Source organism: Neofelis nebulosa, chromosome 16, assembly GCF_028018385.1.
Source record: "Neofelis nebulosa isolate mNeoNeb1 chromosome 16, mNeoNeb1.pri, whole genome shotgun sequence".
Classification (NCBI taxonomy): Eukaryota; Metazoa; Chordata; class Mammalia; order Carnivora; family Felidae; genus Neofelis; species Neofelis nebulosa.
Window position 1 is genome coordinate 60,204,545 of NC_080797.1, and position 17,647 is coordinate 60,222,191.

The 17,647-nt window shown below is 50.1% G+C and overlaps 1 protein-coding gene and 1 long non-coding RNA gene across 5 annotated transcripts in view; one reads left to right on the top strand and one right to left on the bottom strand.

Moving 5' to 3' along the window:
- The window catches only part of KSR1 (kinase suppressor of ras 1), a 163,871-nt gene that overhangs the window by 56,814 nt on the left and 89,410 nt on the right, over positions 1 to 17,647 (top strand). The window lies entirely within an intron of this gene.
- On the bottom strand, positions 8,869 to 14,679 carry LOC131497513 (uncharacterized). 2 transcript variants are annotated; one of them, XR_009254995.1, is made up of 3 exons: positions 13,706 to 14,679; positions 13,277 to 13,344; positions 8,869 to 9,588 (listed from the first exon to the last, which is right to left on the bottom strand). It is a non-coding gene; the product is annotated as an uncharacterized LOC131497513 (long non-coding RNA). The 2 variants fall into 2 exon arrangements; XR_009254996.1 differs by lacking the exon at positions 13,277 to 13,344.

The window sequence follows — 17,647 nt, forward strand, 5'->3', positions numbered from 1 at the left end:
AGAAAGGTCCCATTGTGGCACTAACGCCTTTGCCATAAAGCTCTTTTTGTTCCCTAACAAAATTCCATGTTGCAGAAGCAAGTCAGCTTAGCAAAGGCACAGTACCAATGAATGGCCATTTGCCACTGGCAGTAGCTAGGCAAGCTCCTACTAAATGATGGTCGACCAGCCTGTTTTAGGGAGGCCCCCAGAGACACAAAAATCCTCCGCAGGCTGCTTGGAGGAAGGCAGTAAGATATTTAGAAGTCGTTTTTATCGTCCTGGAATTATGACCCGATGGTAATGTGTCCGTGAGGGTTCACTTGGATCCATGTTTAGAAAGCCCAAGTAACACTGGGTAAACAAGTAAAGGAGTCATTTTTCTCATGAAACAAGAAGTCCAAAGGCAGCGAGTCCTGAGGGTTTCTGTTGACCCCTTGTATCTCTCTGCTGTATCATCCTTAGCCTGTCCCCTTTCTCCTCACCCTCAAAATGGCTGCTCTATCTCTTGGCTTCACAGCTGCATTCCAGGGGCGACGAAGGGGAGAGGGAAGCTGGAAGCTGGTTTTGGCCAACTGACTCTTCCCCATTTTAAGGAGGAAAGCTAACTTCCTGGAAGCACCAAGCAGTAGGCTTCCCTTTACATTTCACTGGTCAGACTGGGTCACGTGGCAACCACTGGTTGCAAGGGAGCCTGGGAGCCAAGCACTCTGTTACTGTGAACAAAGTCAAGCGTCCCCAAAGTTCAGGAAGAGGGGAGAAGGGTATGGGAAGGCAGCTAACAGCAGGTGGCATGATTTGCTAGATAGCTAGGGAGGAAGTCATGTTACATAAAGTCAATTTCCTTGGGAACAGACTTATTCCTGTGAGCATCAAAATGTATTTTAATTAAAAAAAAATTTTTTTAATGCTTATTTAGTTTTGAGAGAGAGAGAGAGAGAGAGAGAGAGACCAAGAGCGAGTGGGGGAGGGGCAGAGAGAGAGGAAGACACAGAATCTGAAGCAGGCTCCAGACTCTGAGCTGTCAGCACAGAGCCCAATGTGGGACTCGAACCCACAAAACATGAGATCATGGACTGAGCCAAAGTCAGTTGCTTAAGGACTGCACCACCCGGTCACCTCTACTTTAATAATTTTAAAAAGCTCACCAAGGCGCAGACATCAGACACGTTTTTTGAAACCATCTAATGATATCTGTTCCCTTCGCTGTGGCTGGGAGCCTCAGTACTTTTGTTGAGGTGTCGTCTGAAGGGCTGCTTTGCCCCTCGTACAAGGTCCGAGGAAAGCAGGCTTTGTGAATCTTGGGCCCGCCCACTCTGTAGTTTCTCTCACTTGTTCCATCACTGCTGCCCCATCATGTGGTCTCTGTGCACCTGCGTCTAGATGCCGTGGTCCTTCCCACCTTCACATTTTCTGCTTTCTCAATTCCGTGGATGGGGGGCCCCCCGGGTACCAAATGCGACAGAAGCACGCACGGCTGGAGGCGGCGGCTCTGGGGACAGCATGGGCTCCAGGTTAGGCAGAGTCTGCCTGCACTGGCTGTACAGTCTGTTTTAGCAGCTCAGAGGCGTTTGTTCTCTTCTGGCCTGCCAGATAAGAGAATTAATTATTATGCTTCCAGACAAAAACAAAAACCAAGGGCAGTGGGGCGCCTGGGTGGCTCGGTCTGTTGAGCATCCAACTCTTGATGGCAGCTCGGGTCATGATCTTACGGTTCGTGAGTTTGAGCGCCTCCCCCCATCAGGCTGCCCACTGAGGGTGCAGAGCCTGCTTGGGATTCTGTCTCCCTCTGCCCCTCTCCTCGCGTGCACACTCTCGCTCTCAAAATAAGTAAACAAACTTAAAAAAGAAAAACAAAAAAACCAAGGGCAGTTTCCAGTCATATCAAGGTGATGCTAGATAATCTGTTTCACGTGGCTAACTTAATGCTCATTTTCCCATCACCAGTCATATAACTTCCTCCTTGCTTCATCTTTCCCTGGGAATGTAAAACCCCATTTTATAAGCACAACATCTAATAAAACCTGTTTTCTTTCTGATTGAGAGACCTATCACACTCAGGCAGTAAACAAAGAAAATCAAGAAAAGTTAGCTGTGTGACTTCAGTTACCCAGTCCCTCTGGGTCTATTTCCTTAACTATAAAAGGAGGGTAACATTCATTGCTTTGGAGTCATTTAAAGAAGTAAGTAAGAATGAGTTAAAAACGGAATAGTGCCTAGCACATAGTAAGTGCACAATAAAAGCTATTAATATTGTCATTGTTATTATAGATAGGGTGTGTTGAGTGTGGGACTGGGCTGCTTGGGAAAGTATTTGGACAGATGCCAATCTGAGCATATTTGCTGGATGACAGAGATAAATCTATTGTTTGGACAACACTGGGGAACCAAGAACAGATGTCTTAGTGTGTCTTTGCCCTTGTTCCCTTCCTATGACCGTGCAGAGTGGAGGGTTTCTTTTTAAAGTTTATTTATTTTGAGAAATAGAGCGAGCATGAGGGGGAGGGGCAGGGGCAGAGTGAGAGAATCTCAAGCAGGCTCCGAGCATGGAGCCCGACGTGGGGCTTGATCATGACTTGAGCTGAAATCAAGAGCTGGAGGCTTAACCTGACTGAGCCACCTAGGTGCCCCGAGTTCCTTCCCTCCCCTTCCTTCCATTCCTTTTCTCTTCCCCTCTTCTCCTACCCCCTCTCCTCTCCCCTCCCCAAAGAGAAATTTAAAATCACTTCTAAAAAACACCTGTGGGGGTACCTGGGTGGCTCAGTTGGTTAAGCATTCGACTCTTGATTTTGGCTCAGGTCATGATCTCAGTTTCATGAGTTCGACCTGCATCGGGCTCTGAGCTGACAGTGTGCAGCCTGCTTGGGATTCTGTGTCTGCCCCTCTCCCCACTTGCTGTCTCTGTCTCTCTCAAAATAAATAAAGAAACTTAAAATAATTTTAATTTAAAAAACAACAACAGAACCCCTCTACCTGTGTGTGTGCTTGTGTGTGGGGTGGAGGGGAGAGAGAAAACACTTTGGAAAGCTGGGTCCATTCTGTGTTTTTTGCTCTGTCACCTCCCATTTTCATGGCACCGTGAACCATGAGGGGATGTTCCTTGTGGTGGTTTTTTTTTACCCAGAGTTGGAAGAGACCACTGAGAATCCAGACTGACTGGCTTTCCTGGGTGATCTTTGGGAAAATTCCCTCGGCCCGCTCCCGTATTGTAAATGCTGCTTTTGTCCAGTTGCGTGACTGAGTGCATTGTGGTTGGGTTCCTAGGAGCTATAACCGCGGATAATTGTAAGCTGGGATCGTGAGTAGAAGATTGGGGGCCTGGAACGATTTCAGACGCAGGCAGGTGCGTATTTAAGGCGGAGGGACCATTGTGAGCTAAAGCAGTCAGACAATTCAAAGCACGTATTCATTGAGTCATTACTGAGGACCTGCGAGGTGCCACCACATCAAAGGCTTTGGAGGGGGAAGGAGGGGGGCCTGCTTAGCAAGGCTCTGGAGGTGTGGAACCGCTTGGATGGATTAGGTTAGCAGCAAGGTGAAGCAATAACTCTGCCTTTTCATTTCTAAAGCATTTCATGCTGGGCGGGGAAGCTGCACTTGTGAAATTTGGCACGAGCTTTAATATTCTTAAAGGGAAAAGAAAAGGCCGAAGGTACTCTGAAGGTTTTCTTTCCATACTTTCTCTGGGAAGCGTAGACGTTCCCCAGTTTCTGGTCATCCTGGTCCACCCACCTGTCCGTCTGTCATCTGAGCGCCTACTCCTTACCAGGGGACCGCCGGGGACCCGGAGCCTGTCCTTGCCGGGCCCTCCGAGTGTGTTGAGAGGGGTGGATGTGCGCGTTAACCACCGATGTTCTGTGCTGACGAGTCCTGTGGGAAAACGCAAGTGGGAGCAGGAAGCTTTTGGCAAGAGTGGGGAGAGCTGAACGCTGTGATGGTAAAAGGGGAGAGAAGGTGCAGCAGCACCCCCTACCCCGACAAAGGACGTGATCTCAGCACGGGAAGGTTCCACATCCCTCAGTTGTGCTTCAGTGGCTAAAAGACTAGAAACAGCCTTCAAGGGAACGGACGTTCACGCGGCCTGCCCTGGTTGGACACTGTGGTAGGATACACGTATCTATCAGTAACCCTGAGCGAGGATATTGTGGCTCAGATACTGGGTGATCTGTCCGGGTCACGTTGCCCCGAGGTGGCAGGGCTTGGCCCTGAAGCCACTTTGGGCTGCAGAACTCCCTTCTGGGCCTTGCAGGCTGCTGCTGGTGAGGGGTGGGGTGGGCGGGGTCATGCCTGACCAGAGGCCTCCACAGACAGTGGCTTGTGGTGGTCAGCAAATTGAAACCCCGGCTGTGGTTCCCCCGCAGAGGGGGCAGTCCTGCTGATTTGGAAATGAGGCTTTTGACTAATGAGCATAGTAAATTACGTGAGCGGCCCCACCCCTTAACATCCCCCAGTGAGTCTGCAGCCCTCAGATGTGTGCATCTGGGTGCCTCTGCCCTTCTAGTTTTCCACTGTCCAAACACAGGTCCAGGCCTGCCCTGGGGCTCAAGCGTGGGGCACTGTTGCAGTTCAATCAACCACTCTCTTAGGGCCCCCAGAGGCGGAAGGACAGGAAGTCCCTTCACGGGTGTTTAGCTCAGCCACAATCTTCCTCATACCCATTTTACAGCTGAGGAAACTGAGTCTCAGTAACGCAAAGCATCGGGTGCCTCTGGGGTGTCAGCACGGTTTCCTCTCTGACTTCCTGGCCCGAGGTGGCATGGTGCCGGGAACGAGGAGCCAGATGGTGACGGCTAGTCTGTGGCACACTGAAGGTCGCAGGGCTCCAGCTGTCTCTGGAGTGACGCCTCCCTTCACTATATAGCCTTTCCTTAGGCACTTGACTGAGGCCAGAACTTGCCCAAGTTCATGTAGCGAGTGGAGTGTGGCGCCCAGATTCTTTCTCCCTTGCCATGACAAAGTGCCCGTTCCCATCTGGGGTGCGCCCCTAGATCCGGGTGGCGCGTGGACCTTGCCGCAGGCCGGACAGTAGCCGAGCACGGGAGGTAGACGGCACCCCTCGGTGATGGTTCGGGCGCCTGTGCACGAGGGAGGGTTACCTTCCTCCCTTCCCTGGGCAGGGACCTTGGAAAGCATAAACCTCCGAACATGTGGCCAGAAACTGAACGAGTTCATATATTGTGGAAGGGCTTTGGACTGTGCCCGACACACGCAAGGTGCTGTGTCCACTAAGTGTCACATTACATAAAATGCAGATAGATAGATAGATAGATAAATAAATAAAATGCTAATAACGCCCCTGTTGGCCCTGAAGTCTCCTTGTCTCCTTGGCTTCTCCATGCCGAGCACAATAGAGCTTTGTTCTTCTGCCCCTTTGTCTGAAAGAGGCCTGCTGACTCAGAGGCAGGAGGCCAGGCTGTGCTTGCCCGAGATTCCCAGCCTTCACCCGACCCCCAGCCGCCTGCAACTCCTTCTGTGTTCCCCCAGGGGCTCCCTGACAGGGAGGGGACCCTCTGCTCCGCGGACAGCAGGGAAGGCTGCCTTTAGCCTGTGGTTACCTGTTTCCCCAGGAGACGAAAGGAGAGGGGGAGACCCACCCCCACGAGAGGGTATCTAGCCGGCCGAGAGCAGGTAGAGGGCAGGTGAGCTTTGGAGACGGTGTAGCATTTTCCATTTGCCTGTCTTCCTAACTGGACTCTTGGAGGATTGGACCTTAAATCATTACATCCTTGTGAGAACGGCACCAGGACCGAGGTGCCAGTGGCCTCCGTCAGCTTTCTGATGCGGGAAGTGCTGTGGACAAGTCAGTCTTGTGAAATGGGCTTCTCAGCCTTCCAGCACTGGTGGCCGCTACCCTCCCAGAACATTGTTTGCCACAGTGGCTCTTAACCTTGTCTGCACATTTAATTTTTTTTTTTAACATTTATTTATTTTTGAGACAGAGAGAGACAGAGCATGAACGGGGGAGGGTCAGAGAGAGAGGGAGACACAGAATCTGAAGCAGGCTCCAGGCTCTGAGCTGTCAGCACAGAGCCCGACGCGGGGCTCGAACCCACGGACCGCGAGATCATGACCTGAGCCGAAGTTGGCCACTCAACTGACTGAGCCACCCAGGTGCCCCCTTGTCTGCACATTTAAATCACCTGGGATGCTTTTATAACTGTGTATTTTTTGAAGTTTATTTTGAGAGAGAGAGAGAGAGAGAGAGAGAGTGTGAACGGGCGGGGGAGGGGCAGAGAGAGAGGGAGAGAGAGAATCCCAAGCAGGCTCCGTGACCTCGGCGCAGAGCCTGACGCAGGAACCGTGAAATCATGACCTGAGCTGAAATCAAGAGTCGGACACTTGACTGACTGAACCACCCAGGCGCCCCACCTGGGATGCTTTTAAAACCTGCGGTTGGGGGCACAGCCGTGGACAGATTGACTTCACACTTCTGGGGTGGGTCCCGGGCACCACTCTGTCGGTACCCTCACCCGGTGATCCTATACGTGATTAGGGACGAGAACATCGTTACAACACCAGAGCCGAGAAGACTGTTCCAGTCACTTGTCCCACCCTTGGGTTTGCCTACAAGGAGGATGACGAGGTGGCCCGGGCTACCCTGGCAGGGGCAGACTGGGTTAGAACCGGGACTCTGTTGTGGGACTCAGCCTTTCCCCCAAGCACCGACTGCTGCTTTGTTACTCCTTGTGTTCGTGGTTGTGAGAAAGGAGCACGGTTGTTTGGGATGATGTTGCTAATAAATTGTCTGCTTGTCACCCATGCTGGTAGGGAGACCAAGCTTAGTGTCGCTTTGTCCCGGAAGGCTTGCCAGCAGCTCCCAATTAGTGTTTAGTCTTCCCGTTGTTCTCCGCACTCTCTTTATCTTGCACATTGTTTACATTGCATCCTTTCACATAGTGCAGTTATTTATTTTCTGGGCTGTGAGCTTCCTGGGGTTATAGCCATTGTTATAAACCAGTGCCTGGACAGAGCACGCGTTCAGTAAATGTTGGTGGCGTGGGGGGGTGGATGCCTGTCCAGGGGGGTTCTGTCGTCCTCCCATCTACCCTTCTGCATCTGAAGCAAGTCCAGATGAAAAACGCATGGCCAGGCAGAGTCAGGACAAACAAGACTGGGAAGGGGCTGTGTCCTTGGTCTCAGGAAGACTGGCTTACCTAAAGTGACAACCACAGCTCCTCCTCTGCAGCCCCAGCCCTCCCTCCCCCTGGCCCTCCCACTCAGCTCCCTTTGGCAGGGGCAAAGATCCAGGATACTTGTCGCAGCTGGAATCTCTGGCTTGTGTTTGGAAATAAACAAGTTGGCCCCTCTCTCTGCCTGGGACTTTCCTTTATCAGGAGATACTCACAAGCCACCACCCAAGGTGTGATTGCTTCTTTCCAGCGGTTGGAGAACTCTGGGGAAGACACGGAGGGCTCGCGGTGGGTCAGACACCCCCAAACTGTCCTTTTCTGTATTCACGTTGGCTTGGGGGGAAGGCCTTGAGGGTGTGGGTTTCGTATGAGGTGATTGTGGGGGAGTGGATACAGAGGACTTTTTTTGCACCAAATGCTGCAGGAAGGAAAAGAGTCTGTATCCACCTTGCAGGGAGATCTGATACGGGGAGAATAATGTAGACACCCATTAGGAATGTTGGCTGCCCAGCCCGGTTGCTGTCTGTAAAGGGGTCTATCCCCACATAGCAGCCAGGCAGCCTTTTGGGGAGAGGAGCACGGGCTGAGGGTATTCCTGGGTGTCTGCTGTAGCTAATTCAGAGTATTCAGGGGCATGTTCCTGGTGGGGAGGGTGGATATGGAGGCAAATGGGAGTATTTCCCGCCACCATCATGTTAGGTAGGAACTGGTGGTTCAGAAATAAATGTGGTATGGCTGGGGGGAAAGGCCCCTCTCTCACACCGGGCCTACGAGTGGGCACAGCTACTCTAAAAAGGAAGTTGACTATATTTCATAAAGTTAGGGGATGCACGTGCCTGGGAGCCAGAAATTTCGCGACTCTAGTGTCTGTGTTAGAAAAACTACCAAGCAGGCGCTCAAAGATGCACATCACAGTGCTTTTGATTATGAATAGCTGGGAACAACTAAATGCCTATCAGCAGGGAAATAGGTCAATCAATGATGGCGTATTTACATAATGTAGAGCTGTTCAGAGATCGACGTATGTGAATCAGCCATCGCCAGCTACGTTTAAGAGAAGATTGGTAGAAAGTCAAGTTGCAGAATCTGTGTAGTAATGATAACCGTTTCTGTAAAGTTAAGACAATCAAGACAATGTAGCAAAAAAATATAAAATCCTAGAGAGGCAAGATACCCACTAGTTTCACTGTTGTGGCTGCCTGTGGGGAGGGAGAGGAAGTGGAAGGTTCTGGGAGGACCGTAAGGGGAATTTTAACCTTACTGTAATGTTTCATTTCTTTAAAAAAAATTTTTTTTAATGTTTTTATTTATTTTTGAGAGAGAGTGCGCGAGCAAGCAGGGGAGGGGCAGAGAGAGAGGGAGACAGAATCTGAAGCACGCTTCAGGCTCTAAGCTGTCAGCACGAGCCTGACACGACCCACGAACTGTGAGATCATGACCTGAGCCGAAGTCGGACTCTTAACTGAGCCACCCAGGGGCCCCTGTAATGTTTCATTTCTTATTAAAAATGCCTGAAACAAATATGATAAAATATTAACATTTGTTAAATCTAGTGGTGAATATATATTATATCCCTCTCTTTTTTTGGATGTTTGAAGTATTTTATTTAAAAAATGAGAGACCTTCCCTGTCAGTTAGTTGCTTATAACCTAGTAGGGAAAATTTGCAAATCAATAGCCAGGAGCCCCCAGATATGAATGTTGATGTTATTGACCAAGACAAGGAATGCAAAAGAAGACTACTTTGGATGGAATATTAGTAAAATTATATTCAGCTTTATTCACAGTGACATCAGCAAAGTAAAACCACAGTGATTCGAACAGGTTAATTTTCTTACACATAAAAGAGGTCTGGAGGTAGGTAGCCCTGGGTTGGTGTAGTGGATCCGCAAAGACATCGGGAAGTCACATTCCTTCCAGCTCACCCCCTCTGCCATTCCTTGTCCTCATGTCCCAAGATAGCTGCTGGAGCTCCAGCTATCACATCGTCTTTCCAGGGAGTGGGTGGAAGTGGGGAAGGATGTGTTCTTTAACTATTCTTTTTGCAATTACCATATGACGCTTCCATTTAGATGTCATTGGCCAGACGTTAGTCATACAGCTGCGCCTACCTGCACGAGAGGCTGGAAACGGGCCAACAAATGATCAGCGTTCTGGTAGGAAGAGTGGAGAGTGGGAAGTGGGAGGCAACTAGATGATGAAAGGCAAGAGAGAATGAGGGTGGCTCAGACCTGCCGAGTGTGAGGTGCCTCTGGGCCACGCAGGCAAGCTGTCCATTCACGAGTTACACAGATGGGCCTGGAGCTCGTGGAGGGGGGTGGGGTCCAGAGTTTCCGGTTAAGGGTTAAGGCGGCGTCGGTATACAGGTGGTGGTGGGCGTCCTGGGAAGGAGCCTGCTGAGCCGTCAGAGGAGGAGGACAACCAGGAAGCCAGGGGGCAGGCATGTCGTGGAGGAGGAGGGGCTCCCTGTGCCAGATGCCCTAGTGAGGTCAAGAAGATGCACGTGGAAGTAAGACGAAGGCTGCGGGCATCTGCAAGAGCAGGTGAGGTGGAGAGCCCGAGACAGATGGAATACTAAGGAACGAACAGCTGAGGGATGGTGTCAGGACCTTTGGGCCTGAGGGAAGAGGAGGGAAGGTGTTGTGCTTTGTTTAAACTTTTTAAAATGTTTATTCATTTTTTGAGAGCGAGACAGTGTGCGTCGGGGAGGGGCAGAGAGAGAGGGAGACATGGAACCTGAAGCAGGCTCCAGGCTGTAGGCTCTGAGCCGTCCGCACAGAGCCCGACGTGTGGCTCGAACCCACAAACAGCCAGATCATGACCTGAGCTGAAGTCGGACACTTAACTGGGAACGTGTTTTCTTAAAGTCAGAAAGACTTGAATGAGGGTTGAGAGGCCGAAGGACAGCTAGACCCCACTTCTCCTACCCCCAGCTGCCTTCAGAAGGAAGGAGGTGACCATGGGAGATGATGAATTCCAAGGGATGCAGAGAGGCAAACTTCTCTGTGTAGGGTCTCATACAGCGGGAAGCAGCGAGACCCCAGGATCAAGGACAAGCAGTTAGGTAGAAGCAAATAAAAGAACTAAGCCACGGGAAGGAGGTTCAAACCCAAAACTTTGAGGAGATTCAACCCACTTGCACGTTTAGTTTTCTCCAAGAGCAATTAATGAAGCAGAGAAAGATTGGTTATCCGAGATCAGGAGGCACAGGCTGGGTGTCAGGAAAAGGCAGGGGCTGTGGGGTCCTGGGCAGGGGTGATAGTGGAGTTCAGACAAGGCTAAATTGTATTTGGTGCTCTTTCCTAAGCTGCAGAGATAGATGGGATATATTTTAGAATATGCTCGTTAGAAATGATGAAAGAGTTAAAGTCTCGGCCCATGAAGCTGTAAATGTCGGGGCATTCCTAGCACGGCTGAAAATCTGATCATTCTAGATAACACAGAATTGAATGCTCTCAGTCACCCAAATCAGTGCTTCAAAAATCCTGGCTTTCGTTAATTTGCATACCACTTATTTAATAGTAAACTGTATCGGCTTACTGCTTTGGATGGGGCAGGCTATAGTCAACCAGGTTGCGTACTGCACAAGGGGCTGAGAGATGCTGAAATCCAGGCCTCCCCCTTTTGCCAGGCATGTGCCCTGTGCACAGCTGTGCTGTGTCTCCCTAAAGGCAGAGGCACCACCCTCTTTCAACTGAGATAAAGGACTAGTTCTGGCTCTGACCTTGGGCAAGTTATGTAACCTCACTGTGCATATTTCTTCTTCTGTTGTGAGGATAAGTGAGTTATCACATGTTAAGTACTCAGACCTGTGCTTGGCACATGGTAGGCACCGTAGAAGGATTAGCCGCTGTGATTAAATTTAATTGGGGACTGATCTGAGCTTCCGTCTCCTCTTCTGAAGATTTATCTTGTTGGGTTTGCCAAAGCATGGCATTTTGGGGGGGGGATGGGGCTCTTGATTGCTTATAGTTTGCCATTTCTTTCTGAGGATCCCTTCCAAATCTTAAGCTTTCCCGGACCTTGTCTGCTTGCTCTTAAGGCAGCTGACCTTGGCATTTCTGGTGCTTTCTTCATCTGAAAAGATGATGGAGTGGTCGGGACCAAGGACACACCCCAGGTATGCTGGCAAAACTTGCTGTTGAGAATTTTGCCTAAATTCTCTTCCTAAATGTAAGACTAGAGAGAGAGAGAGAGAGAGAGAGAGAGAGAGAAGAGGAGAGAGGAGAGAGAGAGAGAGAGAAAGAAAGATGAGTTCCAGGGAGAATGAGAGCCGTACTCTCTAATCCAGAACTGTGGAAGGTGGGGCCTCACCCCTATAGCATAACAGGTCTGCTTAGGAACTAGAAACTGACTTCTTGCCCATTTCCTCGTTTTGGACACAAGTCAGACCACCCAAGAAACATAAGAACAACATTAGACCAGGTCTAATCCTGGTTGTCACCATCCTTAGAAGAAACGTTCATGTTTTCTAGATTTTAGGACAGATACCTTTTCAGAGTGTGATGTTTCTGAAATGGGGGTGCATTGTATGCTGGCTTAATGGGACACTTTTTGTTTTCCCCAAATTCCCTTCTTAATATCCATGGTGTGTTTCATAAATGAGTATTCCTCCCTCACCTGTGTGCATCCAGAGTGGATTTTGTTTGGTCAGTAGAAAGGGATCAGACTTTGTTGACTTCTGAGAGAGAGTTGATACCCCCCTCACCCCCCTCACGTGGGTCACATGGCCAGAAAATAATGGATCCAGAATTTGAGCCCAGCTCTGTCTGACCCCAAAGTTTGGTCCTTTCTCCTCCACAGATAGGCCTGGTCTTTACTTCTGACTTCTGCTGTTTTCTGTCTGCAATGCCCCCTTCTCCTCCCACTAAAATCCCTTCTATCATTCTTTCATTTTTGAATAATGTTACGTGTTTATGAAAAGAACACATGTTCTTAGAGAAAATGCAAAAAAAAAAAAAATCTCAAAATAAGATTCTGTATTTCCAGTGTTTAAATTTTGATACATTTATTTTGCTAGAAACTAAATTGACCTCAGCAAAGCTGAAAAAAGAAAAATGAATGCTTTTAAAATGGCTTAAGGATAGATTGGGATTGTAGCGTAAATGTAGTTTTCTTCCCTTGAGTTGTTACCTGGCTGTAATACCACAGGCATCGCCCATGTCATTAAATATTTTTTTTTAATTAAATGTTTTTTTTAACGTTTATTTATTTTTGGAGAGACTGAGAGAGACAGAGCATGAGCAGGGGAGGGAGAGAGAGAGAGAGAGAGAGAAAGTAACAGAATCCGAAGCAGGCTTCAGGCTCTGAGCTGTCAGCCCAGAGCCCGACGTGGGGCTCGAACTCACGAGCTGTGAGATCATGACCTGAGCTGAAGTCGGACGCTTAACTGACTGAGCCACCCAGGTGCCCCAAATGTTCTTTAAAAAATGGGAATTTTAAGTTGCTGCAGTTTTCTGCTATAGAAACACACCAAAATGTAGTTCCCCACTTCCCCATGGGTGGCTATTTTAAGATCCACTTCTGTGAATAGCCCTGCGCGCATGCTTAATTGTTTCTTTAGGACATATTCCTAGAAGCGGAATCAGCGCCACTTTGTAAGGCCACTGCCTGCTTCTCCGCTCTCTTCCCGGAAGGCTGGCTGTCCAGCTCTGCGCTCCCGCCACCGCACCCGCCGGGGACCATTTGGACTGGCTCTACGGCATTGCCACAACTCCCGTTTGTTTTCATTTCGTGTTTCCTTGCTTGTGATTATGGTGGAAGGGTTTGTTAGGATCGCCCGGGTCTAGAACTTCCCTTTGAGATGAGTGAGTATGTTTCCTTGGCTATTTTACAGACCCTGTTGTGGGCTCTGCCTCGTTCTTCAAGACCCATTCCAGAGCCCGCCTTTTTCATGACCCCTTTCCTGCTACCTGCCATTTCTCTGAAGCTGGAAGTTTGTTTTAATTTAGTTTGGTTTTGAGAGAGAGATACAGAGTGTGAGCAGGGGAGGGACAGAGAGGGAAGGAGACATAAAATCCGAAGCAGGCTCCAGGCTCTGAGCTGTCAGCGCAGAGCCCGATGTGGGGCTCGAACTCATGAACCCTGAAATCATGACCTGAGCTGAAGTTGGACGCTTAACCAGCTGAGCCACCCAGGCGCCCTGGGTCTTACGCGTTTCTGTATTACCTGGAAGGCCTGGCACAGTGCTGGGTGACTAGCAGGTGCTCGATATGGATGGATGGATACACATGGTTCTTAAAAAAAAAAAAAAAAAAAAAAAAAATCAGCAAAAATGAATCTAATGTCATCTTGTCACATCGTTTCCTTCCTTTCTTCCTCTTTCCCTTCTGAATCAGTGAGGTTTTGCTCCATCTGATCCTTTCAGGGCTTTTGTGGGAAGGCTGGCCGTGGTGGCCCCAGCACAGCTCTGCATCAGGTAGGCTGGCTGCCTGCCCAGACTTTTGTCCCCTTCCTGGAACAGAATCACCATCACCCTCCATTTTCCTCGTTTGACAATTTAAACTGTAGAATTACCGCTAATCACCTTACCAAATCAGTATCTGGTCATTCTAGAACATTTGGAAAACAGAGAAGTAGAAGGAAGAAAATGATTACCTGTAGCCCTCCCACTGAGACGCGTCTTGCTCGTGGCTGACATTCTGCCATGTTTTCTTTTAGCTGCAGTTTCGAGGCCAACGTGTTGTAAGCATCTCTCCTGTGATTCTTTGGGCCCGCCTTCGTCACTCAGTAGAATAACACAGAAAAGCTCCCTGTGTTTTTGTAAACTTGTTCAACGGTTTAATGGTACCGTAAGTGGTTTTGCCGTAACCCACTCGGCGCTGCTTTCCCAGGTCTGTGGGTTGTTCCCACTGTGTCACTCTTGTGGACGGGGATGTACAGGTTGTGCACAGTGTTTCTCTAGCTTCTCTGAGCTGCGCTCCCAGCGTAAGAGAGCTGTACCAGCCCTTCCCCTCGTTCTGTTCCGTTCTGTTCCCTTTGTGGCTGGTGCCCCATTTGCCTCTTGGTTCGTGTTTCTTAGTATCCGTGTGTAGCAACATGTTGAGAAATGGCTTCCTTCGTAGGAGGAAAACTCAAATGCTCACCTTGAGGAGGCCGCACAGGAGTGCAGAATCATGGCCTGTGGGCGTTGGGACCTCAGTGTCGCCTGGCCAGCCCCTCCTGCCCTCCTAGGCGCCGGGGTGCAGAGGACGCAGGGGAGGAAAGGCTTAGCCTTTGCAGGGGCTACAGGCCTCAGACCCGGCAGAGCTGCTCTCCCCGGTAGTAAGCTCAGGTCTCTCTCCTAGGTCCCCGTAGGAGTTTGTCGTGAACACCCGGGTCCATTTCCTGGCTGGTCCCAGACTTGGGTCCTGTGTGGCAGATCAGTCCTGGATTAGTCCTATAGAGCTGCCAGGATGGGAGCAGTTCTCGAATTGTCTTCATCCCCACTGCTCTGAAGAGCTGCTCGGGGCATGCCATTGAGGTCCTGACGCCAAGATCCCGCTTGAGGGGCTGTAGTTACAAAGGCCCCGAAAGTCCAGGGCTTGGGCTATGGAGGCACACTGCCTGGGCTCACACTCTGCCCTGGACAGTTGTTTGTCTCAGTGTCATACTTTCATCCCCATGTGGGTATAATAACACCTCCTCCAATGACATGAGTTAGCATTTATACACTTCTGTAAATAGTCCCGAATTTGCTAAGTAAGAATAGGGAACCAGAGGCCCAGCTAAGCTTCTTGTTCACACAGCAGGTTGAACCTAGGCCTTCGGCCATCCAGCAGTGAGGGAAGAGCGCTGGACGGGAGCCAGGAGACCGGGGAGTCTGTCCTGGCACTGCCTTTTGACTTTCTGTGTGACTAAGTCTCTGTCCTGCCCTGGGCCTTAGTTTCCTCGTTCATTACATATGTAAAGTGACCTTAAAGGCTCTTCTAATTTTAGAACACTGTAGGATTTTGTGGTTTAAAGATATTTCAGAGATGTCAAGAAGGGTCGAATCCTGCCAACAGCTCCTCCTGGTTGGCACGGTCCTCGGCCAGGGGTGACTGCAAAGACTGGCAGGCAGGAGACCCGGAGCCCTTCAGGGTTTGTCTGGAGTTTTCTCTGCATCTGGAGGGCGAATTCAAGTATTTGGGTCACCGGGAAAGGGACTTTCAGAGAACCGGCCTCCTTGGGGATGTGAGGCAGGTGCCGTCTTGCACGGCAGAGTGGGGCTGAGGTGTGGCCAGCTCTGCCCACAGGGCTCACTGCTTGCCCTGAGGTCTGTGTGTGAGTGAAATCGGGTCTGATGCAAGAGCCTGGGTGCATCTCTCTACCTCGAGCTATTACGTCAGACGGCTAAATGTGCACAGCTCTTGCAGTCGGAGACCCAGCAGTAGGGTCTTGCTCTGTGTCTCTCTGTGGACAGGTAGGAAGGAGTAGGCCGCTGAGGAGGGAAGGACTGTTTGTGGAGGAAGGGGGTTAAGGCTGGGAGATTTTCTTCCAGGTTCCGCTGGTCCTCTAGGCCTTCTAGAAGGTTCTGGCCTCCTACTGGCCAGGTGGCAGTCTCACCTGGGTTTGGGCGCAGCACAAGTGATGTGCCTACCTATGCCAATGCCGGTAGAGCACAGTGGGTAGAGCTTGGTGTAGGGCGGCCTAGGATAAGATGAAACCCAGTGCGTTGAGTCAGGAGGGGCAGCGGTGGGGTATTAGGTCCTCCTGGGTTTAAGTTGGCTCTCAACCCAAGACTCTGGGTTCTCTGAGTCCTTGTTTATAAATGAGGATCCTCATACAAAGATGTTCTGCGCTGGCCTGGCTCCCAGTAGGTGCCCCAAACACGTCAGTCAATCAAGGATGTCATAGAGCCTGTGCTTACAGCATGGACTCAGCAGGTAAACTGCCTGGGTTCAGATTTTCCCTCTGCCATTTACTAGCTATGTGACTTGGGACTGCTCCTTGGCCTCAGTTTACCCCACTGTGACATGGGGTTGGTGTTAGGGCCTGCCTCACAGGTTTGTTCTGAGGAGTAAGTGACAGTATATACGAAGCACTTAAAGGGTGTCTGGCGCATGTTAAACGTCTTGTCGGTGTGATTTACCTAATTTCTGCAATAAGTTGCGGTCAGTTGATTTCCTGGGAGGTTGGCAGGCCACCTGCTCTGTTTGTTTGGAAATGGGTCCTCTCTGCCCAGCTGGAGCTCGTCCAGGGTGGCAGGTGTGCGCGAGCATGTGTCTTTAAGCTGTGTCAAAGAATAGCGCCCGTTAACAGCCTGTGTGCCAGGCCCCGGTGGTTGCTCTGCCCGCCCCTCCCCTGCTCTCCTTGCCTTGCTTCCTCAAGTTGTGTGCGTCTTTAAAAAAAAAAAAAAAAAAAAAAGTTTATTTTTTAATTTTTTTAAGTAATCTCTACCTGCAGTGAGGGGCTCACACTCACGACCCCGAGATCAAGAGCCTCCTGCTCTACCGACTGAGCCAGCCGGGTGCCCCCAGTTGTGTGCATCTTAACAGTGGTCCTGGTTTGCCTCGCTCTTCTGCTCCGGCCCCTCACAGGGGCTCATGTAGTACGGTTGTTGACCTGCTCTTGACTTCCTGGAAATAAAGAGAGGGTCAGGAAGGCCCTGCCCTTTGGCGTGCTCTTGCCTCACCTGGCCTTGTCTTCATTTGCCCCCTTTCAAGGAACACATGGGAGTAGCTTGGGATTTGCCGTGTAAATGGAGTCATTCAGGAACATGTTTAAGGAATCTTTTTTTAAAGTTTATTTTCATTTGTTTTGAGACAGAGACAAGAGAGAGCAGACGGAGGAGGGGCAGAGAGAGAGGGAGAGACAGGATCCCAAGCAAACCGTGAGATCATGACCTGAGCCAAAGTCAAGAGCCAGACGCCGAGCCACCCCAGGCGCCCCAGGAACATGTCTAAGAATCTTAAAGCAATAGACATGTCAGTTTAGCTGCTTTCAACGATAACACGGAACTCGAATTTTTATTGTAAAGGTGGCTGGTGATGAGTGTTAACAGTCTTCCAGGCCTAGGGCCAAGCACTTTACATTTCCCTCCTGTGAAGGCAGTACTGTTATTACCCCATGTTAGAGACAAGAAAATGGAGGCGTACAGGGGCACCTGGGTGGCTCAGTTGATTAAGCATCTGACTTCAGCTCAGGTCATGATCTCACAGTCCGTGAGTTCGAGCCCAGCGTCGGACTCTGTGCTGACAGCTCAGAGCCTGGAGCCTGCTTCAGAGTCTGTGTCTCCCTCTCTCTGCCCCTCCCCCATTCATGCCCTGTCTCTCTCTGTCTCAAAAATAAATAAACATTAAAAAGAATTAAAAAAAAAAATGAGGCGTACAAAGTTTCACTTCAGCTGCTCATGTTAAGGCAACTGTACAGCAGGTAGGGCTGGGATTGGAACTCGGGTCTGTTAGGCTCTAAGCCCGAGCGCCCGGCCATCCCTCGCCATACTGCCGCTGGCTGGCATTCCTGGGCTGGTTCGTCAGTGGCTTTCTGTTATCTGAGCCCGTTCTTGCTCTCCGCTAGTGGTCTTGTGGAGGATGTGAGCCCACTTCGTGCCCTGTCAGCTGTGGCACACAGGGGTCG